Source organism: Trachypithecus francoisi, unplaced genomic scaffold, assembly GCF_009764315.1.
Source record: "Trachypithecus francoisi isolate TF-2019V2 unplaced genomic scaffold, Tfra_2.0 Lachesis_group2, whole genome shotgun sequence".
Taxonomy (NCBI): domain Eukaryota; kingdom Metazoa; phylum Chordata; class Mammalia; order Primates; family Cercopithecidae; genus Trachypithecus; species Trachypithecus francoisi.
In genome coordinates, this window is record NW_022681465.1 from 53,341,390 (window position 1) to 53,346,917 (window position 5,528).

The window sequence follows — 5,528 nt, forward strand, 5'->3', positions numbered from 1 at the left end:
GAGATTTGTAGCTGCCAAAACAACTAATTAAATGTTGAGGCTTCATAGATAAAGTTATAGCAACTAAGAGATATGGTGCAGTTCTATTCTCTTTTAAACCAGACAATAACTATAATGCTATGTCTACTTTCCAGTGCCAACATTTTTGATCCACTGCAACAAACCAGAGGAGACTTAACCAGAATGACAAGGGTATTATAAACTAGAAACTAGAGGTGTTTCACCTGAAAATTGGGAGATTTTGAGGTAACTTGAACATAATCTTCAATAGAAAGCTAATCCACTCACAATATACATATTTTTGAATACTCAATAAAACATATATATCCTTCTGAATGGAAAAAGTACAAGGTGACAGGGAAAAATACAGTTCCTCTCTTCCCATGTCCTCCAGCCTCCCAGCTACCTTTCCCAGGGGCAATCACAATGACCTTTTTTTTTTTTTCTCCTAGAGGTTACTCACATGTTTATAAACTTGTATGTATAAACTATTTCAGTTTTGGAGCTCTTTCCATTTCAGTTTATGAGGAGAACTTCAACTCTGACATGGTGTAAGTCTGCATTCCATTTCAAGCTGACATGGCAATGCCAGACTGCAAAATGTATGGAAGGTGAAGGAGCAGTCCTGGGAAGCCACTTGGGGCCTGTGGGATCTCCAGGTCATCAGAATATCTCTTGCTTTCTCCCTGGGGTAGTGTGACCCAGGATTTGAAAAGTATTAACCTTTTAGCTATTAAGAACACGTCTACACTTTTGAATTTAATCTAAACATCTGAAAGATGTTGGGTGGTCCCCAGTGATTCATTTCAAGTGCTTTTAGTTTAAAAATGCAGTTGAAGATGAGAAAGAGAGGAGATGAGAGAGTTTGAACAGTTATTTTATACTGAGAAATTGTTTTACAAAACTCCTCAATGCTTTTATTAACCTCTATAATCTAACCCCACTAGATTGTTCCAATATTTTCTCCCCCGACTACCTTATCCATACTTTAGATTCAGTCTGGGCAATTTCTTTAAGGACCTCAATACACACCATGCACTTCAGTGACTATGCTTTCACTTATATTGGTCCTTCTTCCTAAAATGCCCTTCAATCTCCTTCTTGATTAAGGACTGCTAAGTCTGCAAGTGCTTACTAAATTTGTCTTACTCCTGAAGGCAAAATGCCTTAGTAGCTCAGCAACTAGATTCCAGTATTTGACCATATGTGCTCAATTCCTAATCCGGTTTTTTTTTTTTTTTTTTTTTGGGATGGAGTCTTGCTCTGTTGCCCAGGCTGGAGTGCACTGGGGAGATCTCAGCTCACTGCAACCTCTGCCTCCCAGGTTCAAGCGACTCTCCCTGCCTCAGCCTTCCAAGTAGCTGGGGGTACAGGTGCGCACCACCATGTCCAGCTAATTTTTGTATTTGTAATAGAGACGGGATTTTGCCATGTTGGTTAGGCTGGTCTCAAACTCCTGATCTTAAGTGATCTGCCTCCACAGCCTCTCAAAGGTGTGAGCCAGGGTGCCCGACCTAATCCTGCTTTTTATTAACTTTTTGACGTTGAGCAAGTTTATCGTTCGAAGCCTTAATTTCCTTGTCTATAAAATATTGATGATAATGATTAGAATTTACAGCATTGTTATGAGATTAATTGATATGGAATATACCTGGTCCATGATCAGTGTTTAATAGATGTTGGTGTGGTGATGACGACATCCGTAATTTGTCTAAACCACACAATTTTCCTCATTTGGACTTTTCTACATCAATATGCCCTGATTCATAATTTAATAGTTAATGAAATACAATGTTTTATTCTTTACTAATTGTTTCCTAAGTTTTGGATTGACCCTGTCTAATAGATTTTAAACTCTGTGAGGGCAGGAGGTACGTATTATAATTATTTCTAGGCATATAGTATCTGTTCTATGAATACGGAAATAATTGATTAATATAAATAATCACTTTTCAGCCTTAAATTAGTTTTAGAAAAGAGCCCAATTGCTTCTTTAGGGCACATATTTGCAAGCAGTTTGGAACAATTACGGGGGCAGTGAATCAAAAGGAAATTCTAAAATAAAAAAAAAAATTCTACTTTGATACAGTCACTAATTTCCAAAACATCATTTCCAGAAAGTAAATATTTTCCTCTTGGTTTTATTAGAGCTCTGAAAATCCCTCATTTTGCGTTTTGTAAAATTACAGTAAACATTACCAGTAGTGTGTAAATCTTCTTGTAAGTAAAATCTCATTTCCAGAGAAGTTTTGTTACTAGGTTTTGGACAGATCACTGGCCGAAATTTATCTGTGGATTATAGTAGTAACTGGCATTATAGGAATCTTAATACTGGATCACATCTGCATGCCTAATCCCAAAGCAGTGTGCTTTTCATAAGAAACCTCATTTATCTTTTCTCATGTTAGTTTGTATGAAGTCTTCTGGTTTACGTTTTTAAGGGGTGATATGTACCATTATATGTGCATAAAACATATTTCCAGAGACCTATTTTCCTATACTTGTACTTATCCCAGCCATTAAACTTAAAATTTAATCTCGTCCATGACTTGCGATGTGGTCTGTTGCCAGCAGTATAAGAATTTCTTACCTAAAGCCAATTTATTTAATATTTAAAACATTTGCACTTTTCTTCCAAGGGCATGTCAAAATGGGTATTTCTGTTTCGGAAACTTAATTAACTTAGTTAATACCCCTCAGAAAAACGAATGGGTAGATATGGAAAGAGATAGAGAATGCTGATGGTTGCTTATAAAGTAGTATGTGTTCTTCTCTTTTCATTTACAAGGAATCCCAATTTTGTTTCTTTCCTCACCCTTTTCTCATGTAGCCAAGGACCTCAGGGGAAACTGACCTTTGTGATTTCACTGCCCCACTGAATCAAGTATTGGTACACAAGTGGACATGCAACCCAATTTTAACCAAAAGTATTTAAAGAAGAGGGGAGTTACTGGACAAATCAGAAAGAAGTTTTTTTCTCTGTTATGAAAGAGTACTGAAAGGTAGTTTATTTTCTTCTCTTGACTGTGGTAAGTTTTGGTTGTAGAACTTGTATATTCTGAAGCTATCCTGTTTCATCCCACGGACCATATTATATGTGGAATAGAGCAGAGCTGAGAGAATGGTAGGGGATCCCAGTCAGAACCATTGGATTAATACCTCCCTGAAGCCTACCTTATCTCTGAATTTTCAACAATGCAAGCCAACAATGTCCTTAATATTTAAGCCACTTTGAGTTTTCTATTACATGTGACTGAGAACATGCTAAAAGATACAGAAATATTCTGAATTTATGCACACAAGTTTGTTAATGAAGTCATCGCCATCTAAAATATGTATTAAAAGTTTGGGGTATCTTTGAATGAATCACTTAGAATTAGGATCAAGTTTCTCACATTTACATTTGTTGCTACTGTATTTTAACCCTAAATAGGGGGGATGATAAAATCAAAAGGAGCCAAGGAAAAAACAAAGTATTTATTGTTAACTATGATTAATCAAATATGATCATAATTTAGTTTTTGGCATACATTCAAGGGAATGGATCTAACCATAAATAAAAAGGAATCTTCTAACCTCTATGAATCAATGTAAGACTATATAATTTTAAAAAATCTTATAAATTCATGTTGATTACAGTTTGAAAGCTAAAATGCCCTAGAACATTGATTTCCATCCCTTTTGAATAATGTTAAACATTTTCACAAAGCAATGCCTTCCTACCCCATCTGTAATTATAATGCTATTTAAACTATTTGTTGAGCAAGAAAATTCATAATCGAATTCAGTACAGCTTTTTAATAAAGCTTTAAATTTATTTATTATTAGACCAAAAACCTAGGGATTAAAAAATGGAGTCACATGGCTAAGAAAGATGTATTATTTATTCAGTCCAAAGAAATGCTATGTTACATCTGGATTCAAGGGACTTTGCAGTGATTCTAAGAGGTAAATATAAGTCCCTGGGGGAAAAAGTCTCCATGTGTGTTCAGTTTTTTGTGTGCGATGAAACCTATATGTGGTTTCCTTTTCTTTCCTCTAAGAAACTTTTATACACATATTAACAGTTGCAGAGTGTTAGTGGGAGAAGAGAAATCAGCATAAAGTAAAATGCTAGTAGCAACGATTAATGCAACACTTATTGTGGCCAAGAATTTTACATTTATTATCTCATTTAAGTTTCATGAAAGTCTCCATTTACAGAGAAGACAACTAAGACTGAAACCACCTTGCTCGAGTTCATTGAGCTAGCAAGTGGAGGAATTAGGGATGCAAAACAAGGTCTGGATGCCTCTGGGGCCCATGCCCTTAACTATGATGTCATATCGCCTTAGAATACTAAATCAGGCTGGGAGTACTCAGAAGAATTCAGAGCTTCTGAATTTCAGATTTCACACTTGACTCACCTGTCTTTTCAAAGTGAATGTAGCTTCAGAATTAGGGAACTTGATAGCGTGAACCCCCTGCAAATCAGCAGCAGAGCACAGATGCCTAGATTTTTTTTTTTTTGAATTAATAAAGTTTTATTTTTCCAAATGTTCAGTTGGTTGGACCTATTCATGCATCTTCACCAGCAGCTGGAGCATCTCCGCCCTTGGAATTTCTGGTGTAAATTACTTGAGCTCTGTGCTTTGAAATCAGTTTGATAAGTCCTTTACTATGGGGCTCCTGAAGGGCTGCCCTGGCCAGAGAGCCTCGAATCTACAGTCTCTCAGAGACCACAGCCGGGGTTATAAGTTCATAGTTGGGAACTTCCTTACAGAGTTTGTCGTAGGTAGCTTTGTCAAACAAGACTGTTATTGAGCTTGTCCCGAACTTTGCCTTTGGACCACTTCTTCTTTTTGGCCTTGCCCCCGGATTTGTTCACCGGGTCTTTGTCTTTCTTGGCCGACTTTCCGGCGTCCTTCTTCTTCTTGTCGTCCTTTGGCGGCATTGCCAAGCTCGGAGAGCAGCAGCGGACACCGCGGCCTTGCTAAGATGTCGGACAAAAAAAAAGGGGATGCCTAGATTTTTAATCTAACTCTGCCATTTACTGACAATGTAAATGACATGGTTGGGCTGTGTCCCCACCCAAATTCCCGTATGTTGTGGGAGGAACCCGGTTGGACGTAATTGAATCATGGGGGAAGGTCTTTCCCATGTTGTTCTCATGATAGTGAGTAAGTCTCTCGAGATCTGATGGTTACTGTAAGCGGGAGTTTTCCTGCACAAGCTCTCTTCTCTTGTCTGCCACCATATGGGAGATGCCTTTCACCTTCTGCCATGATTGTGAGGCCTCCCCAGCCACTTGGAACTGTAAGTCCAACAAACTCCTTTCTTTTGTAGATTGCCCAGTCTTGAGTATGTCTTTATGAGCAGTGTGAAAACGGACTAATACAGTAACCTTGCATATCTTATTGACCTTCTCCGAGCCCCTATTTCTATTTCATTAGCATTGGAAAATTAAATCTTCACTGTCTATGTAATTGTTTTTGAGGAGTAAGCCAAACTGCATATATTATAAAGTACAAAACAATAGTATACATTAT

At 37.4% G+C, this 5,528-nt stretch overlaps 1 pseudogene across 1 annotated transcript; it reads right to left on the bottom strand.

The window, feature by feature from the left end:
* Positions 1 to 4,515: 4,515 nt before the first annotated feature.
* LOC117064956 lies at positions 4,516 to 4,993 on the bottom strand (annotated as a pseudogene). Its single transcript, XR_004429764.1, has one exon. The product of XR_004429764.1 is annotated as a 40S ribosomal protein S25-like (transcript).
* Positions 4,994 to 5,528: the final 535 nt, after the last annotated feature.